A 15,944-nucleotide genomic window follows, 5' to 3' on the forward strand; every position below is an offset into this window, starting at 1 on the left:
AGCTCTGACATTGCTGTGGGTCCAGCTGTGGAGAGATGGAAGTCTCTCTCCTCTGAGAGGAGGGAATATGTTGGATTGTTCTGCTCTCCTCAGAAACGTGTTAAAAGGGTCTCAGGTTTGGACAGAAACCCAGCATTTCTGGGCAAAGCAGCTGCACTCCCGTCATATCCCTTCCTCTTCCCACCACCCAGGTGAGAGACCTTTCTTCTCATCCCTCAGGATATCTTCTTTCTTTCCCCAAGCCCCATGCTGCATTAAAATCATGGAGTCATGGAATGGTTTGCGTAGGAAGGGACCTTAAAGCTCATTTCATCCCATCCCCTGCCACAGGCAGGTACACCTTCCACTAGACCAAGTTGCTCCAAGCCCTGTCTAATTTGGCCTGGAACACTCCAGGGATGGGGCAGCCACACCTTCTCTGGGCAGCCCGTGCCAGGGCCTCACCACCCTGACAGGGAAGAATTTCTTCCCAATATCCCACCTAACTCTACCCTCTGGCAGTGGGAAGCCATTCCCCTGGCATCTCCCAGCCTTGTGAAGCATCTCAGGAGGCTTCTGCGGCTGTAGGTGGACACAACACAACCTTATCACAGAATCACAGGATCATTTTGGTCGGAAAAGCCCTCTCAGAACATCGAGTCCAACCTGTGACCAATCCCCACCTTGTCACCCAGCCCAGAGCACTGAGTGCCATGTCCAGTCATTCCTTAACTGCCTCCAGGGATGGGGACTCCACCACCTCCCTGGGCAGCCCCTTCCAGTGCCTGACCACCCTTTACATGAAGAAATTCCTCCTGATTTCCAACCTGAACCTCCCCTGGTGCGTCTTGAGGCCTGTTTTCTCTTGTCCTGTCAAAACCTTGTCACCTTTCTGCCTCCCACAGAAGACAGGTGGCCTTGGAACTGTGTGCTGGCACTGCAGGTGACAACTGGGGACAGACTGGTGCCTGACCCATGGCTGGGCTGGAGCTGGAGGTGTGAGGTTATTGGAAGGTGTCTGTTTGTGTTGAGCCTGAATAGTGAATTGTTCTCCCCACACCGGTTGTTATTATGCAAAGCCAAGTCCTAACAAAATATTGAATTTCCTCTACCATAATTTGGAGGAAAAACACTTATCCAGAGTTCAGCAGCAATTATGAGGTGTCCTTTCAATCCAACACACAGGGGAGCTGCTGGAGCACCTCGGGGTGAGGCTGCAGCCTCTGTGTGGAGCAGACGATCCAGCACTGGGAGCAGTGACTGCAGACCAGGGCATCAATCTCCTCCTCCTCTTCTTATTTTTTTAACACTCCTGCAGCCTGAAATTCTCTGAAAAGCTTCTTTTTATTCATGCACTCCAGCAAAATTCAGGCTGAGCCACTGCATCTACAATAAAACTTTAAAGAGTGTCTGGACTTCTTGGTGTGAAGGAGCCAGGATGGAAAGGGTAGCAGGGGCATTAAGAGAAATTTGGGAAAGCTTGTGGTTGTGGTGGCATTGGAGGGTGCAACAGGACTGGATGCAGTGTCCCAGGTCCCCAGAGTATCGTTGCTCCAGTGCTGGACCAGCCATGCCAGGCTCAAGCAGGCACATGTCCATCATCCACAGTAGCTCTGGGATGATCCCTGCAGGACTGGGAGATGTCTGGGTCAAGGATAGGTAGAAGAGGAAAGTGGTATTCCCTCCTTTGTTGTTCCTGTTCAATTCAAAATGCAGAAAAGAAAAGAAAAGGATTAAACTCCATCCAGCGGAGGCAGGAATGTGCTCAGGGCTTCTCCTGCCCCTGCAGGTGACAGGAGTTTAATTTTGAAATGATGAAGCTGGAAAAAATCCAAGAATAATTTGGTTGATTGCAAATGGAAAAGGATGATCACTCAGTCGTGTTGCAGAACCGAGCACAGTCCATGAAAGCAAGAAGAACTGGGAGAAGAAGTGGTGGCACCTGCAGGCAGGTGACTCGCCGTGGTGGCCGAAGCTGGGTGCCACGCTCCAGGACTACCTGCGGCTGTGCCCTGTGGAAGGTGCTGCCTCACTCCTGGGCTGTTCCCAGCTCTTCTTTTCCAAGGACACTCTGAAACAGAGACACCCCCCCTCAGTAATCCCAGTGCACAGATGGCAATTCTGCAGCAGGAACAGCTCTGCCGTTAAACCCATGGGGATACATGGATCCTTCTCCTGCCAGTGCCAGCAGCCACCTCTGGCACAGGATCCTGCATCCCAACAGCCACTCATGATGTGCACGAGGGTGATGCTGGTGACATGGGGACAGGAGTGTGGAGCCTGGGTCTAGCTGAGCTCCATCCCAGCTGGATGCTCCACAGCATCCGTTCAACCCAGAAAGCACAGGAAAGGGTTTAGCAATGTGCAGCCACCTTGATGATGCCTATTTTGGCATAATCCCAATCTTTCTGCATCTAAATAGCCAGAAAATGGAGCCACCGAGTTTTACATGTGCAAGGTCAAATCAGTGCTGGAGCCCTGGATAAGTGATGGGTTTATGGAGGGAATGGCAACCTGGGAGTCGAGAATGGGGAACAGAGCAGCTGCCTCAGCCGCTCCCCTGGCACCGTGCTGGCACTTGCTTCCTGGATTGCATTGGAACAGCATGTTTCCAGCAGGCATCTCACGTTTTTCCAAACCAAACAGCAGCCTGTCCATGGCTTGGCCTTGGGGGAATGTGGTGCAGAGCTGTGGGACCCCCATCAACCTGATGCCACCCCTCAGTGGTCCCCTCCAGTTCAACCAGAGCCACCAATTCTTTAGAGCAACATTTCACTGCTGTCCAGTGCCAGGTTTCGCTCTGTTTCTCGCCCCTGGGCACAAGATTGGAGTGTTTTGGCTCAGCAGGAGCAGAGCAAGGCAAGCTTTGGTTGTTTTTATTAGAGTTAAAGGGAAGCTTTAAAGCAGACGTACTCCACATCCCGAGCCCAGTCCACACGTCCCCGCCGGGCCGGCACAGCCAAGCAGCAAAATCCTCACGTCAGCGGAGCAGCTCCAACTGTGGAGAGCCCGTGTCATCCAGCAACCAGATCCCAGGCCCGTGCTGAAACCAGTGGGGATTTGGGAGCACCGGACCTGCCGCTCCAAAGGCACCTCCCCCCGGTCCAGCCGAAGGCACCAAGGCAGATCTGACCTTAGGGTTCGCCCTTTGCTCTTGGGGGGGCATCATCCATCTGGTCCTGGGACTGTCCTGGGTTAGTGTCATCTGCTCCAAATATCCAGTGACTTGGAAGGAGCAGCAGGAATATGCTCCTGTTTAATCTGGTACCCCAACCCTGTGCCCAGGCAGGGTGACAGCAGACTCATCCAGGTTCAGGGGGAGGTTTGGTGACTGCTCTTGGTCCACAGAGGTGTTATGGATCCATCTTTCAACAATCTAGCACTTTTTTCCATGCGAATGTTTGCAGGGCAAAAGGAGGAGCCCACATCTGGCCCCCTGAAAGCACTTTGTACATGGGAACTGCAGATGTTTAACAGGGAGAAATGTCTGAGATGCTTTGAGAGAAGGAGCCAGAAATTCATGGAATGGGAGGTGCCCAGCAGGGCAGGGGAGCTTCCATGGGGCAAAACTCCATCCCACAGCTCCTCTTCCCCCTGGACCAACCCTCTCATGTTTTTCATAATCTTCTTTTGCTATTCAAAAGCTGCTGAAGCCCAAGGATGGACTTCCACAAAGCTTCCCAAAGCCATGCCAGTGAGGGGACCTGCCTGGATGGCCACAGATGCCTCAAAGCTGCAGCACAACCACAGGCCATTCACCTAAATCCATTTATCCAGAGCTGACCCATGAATCCAGGGCATCAGTGCTGGCTTGGGTCGCAGCACTGCATCCCTGCTCCCTCCTGCAGCCTTCTGGGATACTTGTGCCTCAGTTTCCCCATCCACAAAGCAGGTGTTCTGGGTACACTCCTAGCCTGGCTGGCACATCCCTGGCCCTGCTGCTCCATCCAGAGCTGACAGTGACCTACTTACCCACAGCAGAACTTTCTGCTCCACTTATTTGACCCGGCACCTTTATGTTTGCTCAGAGCCAGGAGCGTTTCCTCTCGGGAAGCCGGGCACACACTCAGGTATGTTTGCTCGAGAGACAGCCCGCTGCTCTGTGCATCCCTGGAGGAATCCAGACCCCTTTTCCCTGCAAAATTCCCCCTGAAAAGCTGCCACGTTTTGCTTTGCCCCCTTCTCCCCATCCCTCTCAAGCTGCACCGTCGTCATCTCGGGGACAGGCAGCGCCAGGGAGTAGAAAGGTGACATTGTTCCATCCTGGAAGGCCGTCAGCATCCCAGCATCCCGGCTCTGTAGCTGCCTCAGTCATGCATGTTTGCATATGTTAAAAATATTTAGTCCAGTGCTAAAAAAAATATTATGCCCGAGATTTGGGGCCAGCTAAATATAATGCCACCTATGTGTCCGTGGTGCGGCGTTCCGGAGGCACAGAGCAGGTACTATTTGCCTCCGGAGCAACCTTGGGATGCTGGGAGTGATCCTGACACTGATGTCTGCCAGGAATGCTTTTCTCCCCCTTGAAGAGGGGTTTGGGGCAAGGAAGGCTCTTTGTTGGTGTATTGCAGTGTGGTGTGATTCCCTGTGCCCGGGCAGGGATGTGCAGGGCAGGAGGGAAAAATGGTCAGGAAAAGATGTTGATTGAGTGGACTGGGATAAGTCCTACATTCCCAGCTGGTGGACTGGGTGCAGCGTGGGGACAAGCCAAGGGATGGCCCTGCTCCCCAAATCCACCACACGTCCATCACATGGACACAGGTCACAGAGGAGAAAACTGAGACCTGCCCAACTCGTTTCACACATGAGAGCAGATTTTGGCTCTTTCCAGCCTTATCCAGGCTCTGCCCATGGCCTGTAGGTACCCAGTACTTCTGGGAATGGGGAGAAGCTTCCAGATAAGTCTCATATAAATAATTCCAAACCATCTGAGAGTGTGGGAGGGAAAGCATTTCCCTGTAGTAATCTCCCCCGATGAGGGGCAGGAGAAAAGAGTTTGTTCTGGCTGCAGGAGGAAGACAACAGGGAGCAAGACCACGGGATTTTTGTGCAGCAGCATTAAGGAATCATTTCCTCTGCTTTTTACCCTTATATATTTTTTTTCAAGTGAGAAAAGGAGCTGGAGGAGGGTAGGGAGGTGAAATAATCCCAGGTAGAGAGTGTGAAGGAATCATTATACCCCGTCCTTTTTCTTTTTTGGCTGTTTTTTTTCACCTCTGCAAGTGGGGAAATGGCATTTTTGGGAGCAGGCTGAGGACACTGTGGCCATTCATGGCTCGGCTGGGGGTGTGTGGGGCGCGTGGCTGGGTGGGAGAGGAGAATAATTCCTTCACAATATAGAGTAGGGCAAAATAGGCTGGTTGTCTGAGTGTGGATGTAGCATAATGTATAGAAGTGTGAGCATCAATACTTCTATTTATTAGCACAGCCTTTTGCTGAGCGGGGCTGTGAATAAACTCTACAGCTTGGAGAAAAATGTAAATGTTAGTGATCCCTTGGAGACAGAATTACAGGAAAAAATAAGGACAGCTTTCAGTGTTGGGAACTCGGCCCCCAACTGCTGATGCAGGGATTATTTTCCCTTGGTGGGGTGTCCCCCCCCTCTGGCAGCTCTTCCATCATCCTCCATTCCCACTCATTAAAGGCAAGTCGTGTCTCCACGTCCCACGGAACGTGTTCCCTGCTCACTCTGGTGTGCAGAGCTCGTGAATTCCTCAAGCCTCTGTGCCACGGGCTCCTCTGGACCACAGTGAAAGGTTTCATTCATCCCTCTCTCTGCCTTCTAGAGTTACCACACCCTGGGCCTCTGCTCCGCAGCTCCTCTGTTTTCCTTTCATTAGCAGGATTCCCAGATTGAAGGCTGGGAAGGGCTGGGAAGGGATGCTCCAGCTCTATTGGCATAAGGATTGTGCAAATACCTGCTCCTGCACAGCCAGAAGGCCAAAGTCTTTGGAATTTTGGGTTTGTTTTCCAAAGTGCTGCTAGAAAAGCATCTCAGAGTGCTGCCCCAACCCCTCGTGCCTCAGTTTCCCTGAGCAGATCCCCTTCCCACCCACCACAGCCATGAATCTGCAATGCTGGCAGGGAAAGCTCTGCCCAACCTGGGAACCTTTGGAAGATGCTTTGGGATCTTCTGGGGCTTGTTTGGCTGTGTCCAAGCCATGGCAGTGCTCTGAGGGTGGTGACTGCAGCGCGGTGTGCATGTGTCCTAAGTACCACAGACAACGCCATGTGGGGTTGATTGTCCCTCCTCTGTGCCCATGGGAGCATGGGATGAGCAGGAATGCTATAGCAGCTGGTGGAAGGCCAAGTTTGATGGGACTTGGAGCAACCTGGTGTAGTGGAAAGTGTCCCTGCCAATGGCGGGGAGTGGAATGAGATGGGCTTTAAAGTGGGTTCCCTTCCAATCCAAACTGTGATTCCAGGATAAAAGAGAGATGCAGAGGAAAACCCTATTGGAGAAGTGGAAAAGGTGGGTGCAGGTCTGAGGTAGAAAGTGGTTTTGTTGGTGTGTCAGCTTTTCTTTTGCTGTTCAGCCAGCCTAGACCAGAGCAAGATTAGAGGAGAGCAAGAAAATTAATTTCTAGGAAATCTGTATTGGGATGCAGAGGGTCACAGATGGGTTATGAGGAGGGAATTTGCTTTGGGAAGGAAGAACAAGGCACCACAGAGCAACCGTGGCTTTTGCTGCCCTCTCTGCCACCCTGCAGATGAGATCAACCCCCAGCCCTACCCCAGCTCTCTCACCATCTGCTGCTTTTGTGTATGAGCTGGTGAAGCAAATTAACTTTCCATGAGTTTTTCAGTGGGAAAGGGATGGGATTTTCAACACAAATTTATAGCAAAGGGTTTGCTTTGTGACCACTTGTTGCCCACAGCCATGTTGGACCTGTTTGGGTTTTGGCCCTTTGCAATCATTCTGGGAGTGGTGACTTTAAATTTCCCTGATTTAGTTGCCATTCTTGGAGGAGTCACAAGTAGCTCAGAGTCCTGGATGATCCGTGGGGTTTGATGGAAGCCCCTTGAGATCAACCAGGCTCTTTGGGTGTATCATCCCAGTGTCTCACAGTGCTGTGACTCTTTCCCTCCCTCTCATCCCGTGGTTGTTCTCTCCCCATGGAATGGGATGCACTGGGGGCTTTGGTGGGGACGTCAGGTGATGAGCACCCAGGTAGGAAAGGAGATTGGGGGCGTGCCACCCCTTTGCTTGTGGTGGTGACCCCTTCTGCTTTCCAGGACCCTGTGGATGTTCCACTTGGCTTGGCTTATCCCTGCAAACCCAGACGCGGTGGGAATGGTGTTGGCTCCGTCTGTCCCATAGTTGTTTTGTCCCCACAAATACGCTTTTAACAACTTCTGTGGGTTTGAAATCTGCCTTGCAGACCCCGTGGGACTTGAAATCAAAACCATCCCTGGCTACTCAACCTCCCTTGGACTTTGAGCAGATCCTGAACTTTGCTCCCACCTGGCTGGAATGCCCAGCCTGGAGCCACCGTTCCCCTCAGCCAGGTCTGCAGGGGTTTTGTGCTGCCACTCCCTGTTCCTGGCATAGGGACAATCTCCCATGCCTTGGTCTCTGATTTCCAGCCTGTGGTCACTTGGACTGTGGTTTTGAGGAGCCTGAAAGAAAGAAAAAGAAAATAGGAAAGATGAGTGGTGCTGCCTGTAAAATTCCTGGCCATGAATGGATGGGGCTTGGAGCAACCTGGTCCACTGGAAGGTGTCCTTGCCCATGGCAGGGAATTGGAAGAAGAGGGGTTTTAAGGTCTCTTCCAACCCACATCATTCTGGGATTCTATAAATCAACTCCTGGCTTGTCTCTGAGACTGGATCCTCAGCACCTTCCTTGGAACTATCTCACACAAGTGGTAGGGAATGCCCTGATGGAGAAGAGGAATGACAAAGCCGAATCATGATCTGGCTAATTGCAGCAGGTCATGGCTGCAAATTCCAAATTCACAGTCCTGCAAATTCCCTGTCCTGCCACAGCAAGATGCTGAAAGCCTTTGGTTAAAAGGGGTCGAATCAGGGGGAAAATCATCTATATGAACCAGCACTACAGTGTATTAATAATGTAAAATAATATGTATTTATAATCTGGTCCCATTAAAAATAATTCATCAGCTGTACTTGAAAAACATCTTTTTTATGTATAAGATGAAAATGGTTCTGAGCCCACCTGATTTCTAGCAAATTTGCATGTGAGTTAGATTATCATGGAAGAAATTTAGTGTGAGGAAGAACAGGGCCCTTGGATTCTGATGTTTAATGCATCAAAAGCTGATGGGGTTGTCACCACTTGGGGGAAAAATTCACTATTCCTTGGTAAAAAGGGAATTCTGAGGCCTCTGAATGATGGTCTGAGGTGTTTTTTTAATGCAGTATTTTAAGCAATGTTTGTTAGTGAGGTGATTCTTGCAGAAAGATGCACCTGGCTTTGATTTATGTTACATGAGAAATGTCTTGGCCGAGGCAAAAGGAACAGAACTGGGGAGGGGGGACCGAAGCGAAGGGTTGCTTTTCTTGTGCATAATGAGATGTTTGCTCTGTGACAATTATATAAGTGGTTTCATGTTAGTGGGATCAAAACAAATCCATGAATACAGCGTGTATTTTAAATTTCATTGTTTTGCCCTCAGAATGAGGCTTCTAAAAACGGCCCTGCCTGGGAGCCGCAGCCAAGTCGCTGTTAGACCCAGCTCAGCCTGGGGCAGCTCCCCTGGCATCTCAAAGTTCCTCTGGACTTACCTCGTTAGCTAAAATGAGCTTTTTTCCCTCTTTCATCCCTCCTTCTGGATGTCCACGTTCTGTTCCGGGGATATTTTTCCAATGGATGCTAAAGGCTGGCGCACTGGTACCCTTCTTCCTGGAATGTGATGGATGCATGGAAGGGATTGGCTGTTCAGTGCTTTGGGGTGTTTTCCTCAGGGAAAAAAATAAGGCAAAGAGCCACACCTTGGAAAAGCAAAAGCTAAACCAGTGCCAAAGCCTTGGCAGCACTGGGAGGGTGATGGGGGATAGAACCAGCATCATCCTGGAGCGGATGCCCCATGGAGAGCTAGACTCAGGGTTGCTGGGATAAACTGGAGGACAGTTGGGCAAAAACCCAGCCTTTCCAGCCCCTTAGTTCTGGTTTTGATCAAAATAGGCCTTTGCTGAAATTGCACAGGCCTTTGGAGAGCTTTTGATCCCAATAGTGGGTCTTATTTTATATAAATATAAATATAGATATAGATACACACATCATGTTTATATATACCACATACATGCACACATATAACACCATATATTATATATTCCATATTTTAATATGTATACCATATTTTAATATATACACACACATATATATATACCGTATTTTAATATATATTTAAACACATCATATATTATATATATCATATTTTTAATATATCTATTTATATACACCCCATATTTCTGTGGGGTATTGGATGTCGTGAGAGCAAAACCATGGATGGGAGGTTGTCCATGTCCCAGTGATGCCAAGAAATCTTTGCTTCCTTCTGGGGCTGAAAATAACCACAAAAAAAAAGACAAAGAAAAAGTTGTTAAATGCGAGTAACTCCAAATAATTAAATCTGAGCAATTCCAAATTGTTAAACATGAGCAATTCTAGACCAAACAATGTCAAAAATTGGTGCGTCTGTTATCGTGGTCCAAAATTCCCTTTTCCAAGGATTTTTGCAGCCGTTGCTGTAAATAAGCATCTGCTCTTCCAGGGGCTGCTCTGTTTGGAGCCGCTTGGATGGCATCCAGTCCAGGGGTTTTATTGCAATTCCACTTGATTGCTGAGATTAGATGACAACTCACTCTCCATGCTCAGGGAGCTCGGGGAATCATCGTCGTGATGTGGAAGTTGTCAGTCGGTCTCGTGCTGGGGGAAGTCGCTTTGACCTCAGAGTCAAATATTACATTAATTTATAATTATTTAATTTTTACCATGAGACATGACCTGAGCAGAGCTGGACGGAAAACCAGGCCAAATCCTCCTACCCAGCACTTTGGCAGGGCAGGGGCTGATCCTGCCCTGATCCAAATCAGCCCCAGCTGCTTCCAGAGCCATGAGGTGGCTCTGGATTGACTCCGGTGGAACTGGGAGCGTGTTGCTGGTGTGCAGGATGTGTGCCTTTGATATTGTAACCTAAAACTGGCAGCTTTCCCTGCTCTGGCAGCAGTTTAGAAACATTGCCATATGAGCTGCTTTTCCAGAGAGGCCTGAAAATGCAATCCATTATCTGATATTTTGTAGCAGCTTTTTTAATTAAGGCTTTGGCCAAACGGCTGATTAAAGAGGTGTGTGGGGTTTTTGTCCGTAGGGACTTGGCACATCCCAGCGTCTGTCACCCCACTGAACTACAAGACTCACTTTTCCTCCTGTGGCATATTCAGAATGAAGCCTTTTTTCCCCCTTTTTATCCCCTCTTTTTTTCCCCGTCTTTCTATACCATTTTCCCCCCTTTCTATCCCTTTTTTTTCTCCTTTTCTGTCCTTTTTCTTTCATTTCCCTTCCCCTTTCCACCCCCCCCCCCCTCCCCCACCTTTATTTCCTTTCACCCCTTCTATCACCTTTATTTCCCTTTCTATTCTTTCCCTTTCTATCCCTTTCCCCCCTTTCTATCCATTTTTTCCATTTCCCTTCTGTTCCCTCTTCTCCTTTCCCTTTTTTTCCCTTTTTATTCCTTTTCCCCATTTCTATCCTTTCCCCCTTCTTTTCTTTTCCTTTCCCCTCTCTATCCCTTTTCTCTATCCTTTTCCTCCTTTCTATGCTTTTTTCCCTTTCTATCACATTTTTCCCCTTTCCACCCCTCTTTTTTCTTTTCCCCTTTATATCCCTTTTTTTCTCCCTTCCCTCCCCACTCCTATCCAGTTTCCCCCCCTCTCCGTGCCAGAGGAGCAGATAAATCCCGATATCCTGCTCTCAGCTCTCTCCTTCTCCCGTAACCCAACTTCTGTGCGCTACTGGCTGGTGCGGCGCGAGGGGCGTGAGCAGCTCCGTGCCTGTGGTCAGTGATGAAGACTTTCTTCTCTTTTTATACCCACAGTACGGAGCAACTGCACAGGGCCAGACGGCAGCTCCTAATTCCCAACTTTTTCATTTTTCAGCCCTTTTCCAGGAGAATGCAGCCTTCCCCTCCGGCTGGCTTATGATGAGGTGAGTAAACATCCCTTTGCATCGCGGCTTTGCTGCCTGGTGTCACATAAATCTGTTTTTCTTGGGGGGAAGGAGAATGTGCTGTTTGCCCCATGTCAGTGCTAGGGTTCACTCCAGTGCTTTCCCGGGGTTTGTTCCCCTCTCTGGAGGCTCCTGCCTTTTTGCTCTCTGCAAACACAACTTTTCTCCCCCCTTTCCCCCCCTCTCTCTCATTCAATGACTCAACGAGGTTTGTCAGAGTTAAAAAATGATGCTGCTTTGCTTAAACTATTTGGGATATTTGTGTCATCCCAGAACTTTAAAAGAAAAATCACTGCCATTCCCTTTCCTCCTTCCCAAGGCTAAAGCTGTCCCCGGGACCCCCCCTCCGGGCCAGGGACTGCTCCTTGTAACCCCTCGGCGCCCCGAGCTCTGCTTCGCTCTTGTCACCGGCTGCGATGGTTCCACCTCTCCCGGGAAAGTGTCGCCTCTGCCCCGGCGGAGCCACCCCCCGGAGAGAAGGAGTTAATGCAGCCCCCCTTCCCCCCCCCCCCCGACTCAGCTGCAAAAAATATGAAGTGAGGATGGATCTGCTCATCTGCTGAGCAGAGAAGTTGCCTTTGATGTCGGTCCTGATGTCGGTCCTTCCTTTCCTCCTTCCCCCCCCTTAACCCTTCTGCCGGTGTCTGGCTGGAATTACGGACACCCCCCCCCCCGCCGGGAATATCGTGTGTGCGGCAGGGTTCGCGGAGGGACATGCGGGGACATGGGAGGTGCTGGAATTTCCCCCCCTATTTGCTCCCCCACCACCCCACTCCCGGGATGCGCATCCCCCCGGGAGCGCTCCAGGGCTGTGGGGGGACGGGGACAACGGAGGGGGGTCGCGAGCGAGTGTCACATGGGTGGCCTCAGAGGGCTGAGCCTGGTCATGTTGCTTGTTGTTGGGGAGGGTTTTTTCCTTGGGGGGTGGGTAGGGGGATTTTAACCCCTTTTTTCCCACCGCTGGAGAAAAGCGCTGCTGCCGCTTTAGGGCAGAACTGTCCCTTTAAGTGACTTTCCATTTGCTGCTTTGGAGAGCTGAGAATTTGGTTTCCCAGATTTCCTTTGAATTTTGTGCAGGAGTCAGAGGGAGTTAAAAAAATGAAAAATAGAAAATAACCTACCGTACGCTCGGGGAACCTTCAGCAACAGTGAGGCAGGGAAAAAATGGGGGCCAAATGAGATTTAGGGGAGAAAATGAGGTTTAGGGTAAAACTGAGATTTGGCAGGGGGAGGAAGAGATTTTTTGGGGGAAAAAGATTTAGGAAATTAAAAAGGTGTCTGCTGCCATTTCCCTTTGCCTTCCTGATGCTGTTCCCAAATCCCTGCGTGGGGAGCAGAGAAATGGGATCATGGGGGATTTGGGGGGCCGGGAGGATGCAGCACCCGAGGTACAGATGGGGTTAACAGCCCTCACCAGCTGGGGAGCATCATAAATTGCAGCCGTTCCTCACCAAATTAATTTGCACTTTCTTTTCCTAATGTTTGCCCTGGGAAGAGTAAAAAAAATAAAAAATAATAGAGGATGAAGAGGAAAAAAAAAGCCTCTAAATAAATAAGCTGCCTGGAAGGGGCTGGGGAAGGCTCTGGTTCCTCAATTAGCTGGGACTTGCCTTCTCCTGACGAACGAACGGAAGGCAGCAGTGTGTTTTAGCCTCTGGATTTGTGGAGCTTTCTCAAAGTGCCAAGTCTGGTTCTGCGGGACTTTGGAGGGTTAGGTGGAGGAATCCGAGTCACTCGGCTCCGTTAACTCCTTCGGAGCTGAGTGGCTTTGGGAACCCGGGGCTGGCAGAGCAAAACCGATCAGTGGCTCCATAAAGAAGGGAGGTTTTTGGCACCTGAGCTCTTGGGAGAGGCAATTCCTCCAGCTAAGATGTTGACAGGCTGGGTGTTCACCTGTGCAAGGTGCGCTGATGGAGAAATGCAGTGCGGGCAGACGGACCTTGGGATGGGTTGAGCTTGTTTGTCATATTCATAAATGAGTGGCATGTGGGACTGTGATCAAAGAGGGATTTTGGGGATTGTGCAGAAGGTCAGGGTGTATCCATGGTCCTTGTGCCTGGGAGGAGAAGCTGAGGATGTGTTTTGCTTGCGCCATCACACACATCACATCCCAACCCCACCGCCCACTTGTGCCGTCGGCAAACACTGTATGAGCAGTCATGGCAGGAATTGCTTTGGGCATACAGTCAGATTTGGCGATAAATGCAAAAACTGGCTGTGTACCAGCCAACAGCTTTGGAGAGAGACATCCTTAACTGGGATGGTACAGGAGAAATGCTCCCCAGCAGAGCAGTTAACTGTGTGGCGACTCCAGGGTATACAGGGAAATACCTTCACCTGTACGGGGGAAAAGTCTGGGAATTTAATATTCACAACACAGTCTGTCCCGTTCTTGGAAGAGAGGCCTTGGCTGTGCATGGATGTGGGATGTCTTGATGTGGTTCCTGCTGACCTGCTGTCCCCGGGACGGCGGCACCGCGCCGGCATGGCTGGAGCCAGCACCCCGTAAAACTGCTTTACGGGAGCACAGGAGGGGCTCTCACCTGCCTGTGCCTGGCAGGGAAACCTTCCCGCCTCCCAGTCACTCTGAGGCTCTGTTACCCCTCCTTGGAAGTATAAAGGGGCCTTAAAAAGGAAGCAAAAGTAACTTAATTTAATTTGCACTCACTTAGAGACCTCTTTACATGGCTAGAGGAGCACAAAGGGGCCCTAATGTAGCTGGGAATCGACCCCTGAAGGTATCTGTGCCTGACTCTGGACATTCATTTTGCAGCTCACCTCAGGCTGCATTGCAGCTTTTAATTCCTCAGTCCGGATCTGGGAATGTACAGGGAGCAACAGCATCGGCTCTGGTGGGGTTTGCTCTCATTTACACACACCTACGTGATACCAGAGTTGCACTTCCAAGGAATAACTTGCAGGTAGCGTGGTCTTGCCTTGCCAACACGTTTGAATCAGCCTCAATTTCTCTGTTGTCCACTTGGGGTCAAGCAAAAGGATTTCCCAGTTTAAATTCCCTCTTGGGCATGGGAAGGGCCTCTCCTCTCCCTCCTGATGAAGGGCAGATGACCGGGAAATGGAAGCTGGATGACTCACGGAGGGGATGGCCGATGGTGCTCCTTATCACTTAACACCCACTCGTGTGGATGGGGCTTCCTGGGAAGTCTGAGCCGGCCCTGGGCTGTCTGTTATCACAAACACAGCGAGGATGGATGTGCTGTGCAGAGGAAACCGCATCCCAGTTGTGGGAGACACCCTGGGGTTGTTTGGGGTTTGCCTGGTTCCCTACAAATCCCAGCTGCTGGCTGGCCAGAGTCCCTGGCCAAGGGATTTAGCAGCATCCCCTGTGACGCCAGGAATCCACGTGTCACCCCTCCCCACATCCTATAACAGCTGGAAGAAGCAATGTCCAGCCTCAGGTTTGGTGACCCAGAGGCAGAACTCAGGGAAAACTGCGCTGTGTGGGACGGTGGGATGGTTGGGAGGGAAGGTTTGGGTCCTGCATGGACTGCCAGCATGAATTTTCCAGGATAGCATCGTCAGGCCATGGAGCTCCCTTTGGAGCAAAGTCTATGGGATCCAGTGTCCCGTAGACTTTGGAGCAAAGAGTCTGTGGATGAAGTCACTGGTGGAAGAGGATGAAACCCAAAGTTTGAAGTATCTCAGAAAAGAACAGGTCACTTATATCTAAGAAATACATCCAGATTTACCACAATTCCAGTTCTGAAGGGAATATTCAACCTGGAGCTTTAGGATGCAGTTAGTGATGACATTCCTGTGGATAGGGTTCTACCTGGGGCTGTCCCTATGTCCTTCCCTATGGGATGCTCTCAGAGACATGACAGGCAAATCAGCCTGAGGTCTGACCCTTTCCCACCATTCCTAGGATCACTGGCACCATCCCTCTCCCCCACATGGTGGGATGCAGGACGAATTTTGCTCTGCAAGGACACACATCCCCCTTCCTGCAGGGTCCTGCTCTGCAGAAATGAAACCCATCAGGGACAGATCAGCACTGGTGCTGTCGCCTGTGTTTTCTTTTGGGTTTTAGTCTGTTTTCTTAATATTTGGTTCAAAACATGTTCCATGGTCACCTGTTGCTGACCTGGCAGGACTGGGAACGCGGCACACGACTGCCGGCGCTGGCACAGCGACAAGCAGGTATTTGCTCTGCGTTTTGGCCTCCTCACAAGCTCAGTGTTGTGCCAACCCTTGCTGCCTGCCCACCTGTCTTCCAGGCTGGGATCTGCCTGGCACCAACTCCTTCCCTTCTCATGGTTTTCTCCATCCCTGTGTGACTGTCCTTGTGCCCGAGGTGTGGCCCTGTGGGAAGGAGCTGGGCATGAATGTGTCCCCAGACAACAGCAGGATCCAGACCAGCTCATGGATAGAGATCTCCTCCAGAGGCATGTGAAAAATGCAGCTGCCAGTGACCACCAATGTCCCCTTCAAAAAAAAGCCTGATCTATTTTTTGGGTTGAATCTGCTATTTTTAATTAAGCCTGTCCCCCCTTCCCCATGGCTGCCCGGAGCTGCCCAGAAAATGGGGTGGCAGGAATGATTTAACGCCCCTTCCTGACAAGCTGTCATGTTTAATTAGCACCTTCCCACCCCAGCCCGGGTTAAAACCAGGCTGCAACAACACCGGTGCTGCCCGAGGCTTCCCACTCAGCAACACCTCCAAAATACCTCCCTGGGAAGGACCTTAAGGGGATCCCACCTTCCTCCTGGCGTTTCATAGAATCATGGAATCAAAGGATAGTGGGAAGGGATC

This window comes from Chiroxiphia lanceolata, chromosome 13 (genome assembly GCF_009829145.1).
Source record: "Chiroxiphia lanceolata isolate bChiLan1 chromosome 13, bChiLan1.pri, whole genome shotgun sequence".
Classification (NCBI taxonomy): domain Eukaryota; kingdom Metazoa; phylum Chordata; class Aves; order Passeriformes; family Pipridae; genus Chiroxiphia; species Chiroxiphia lanceolata.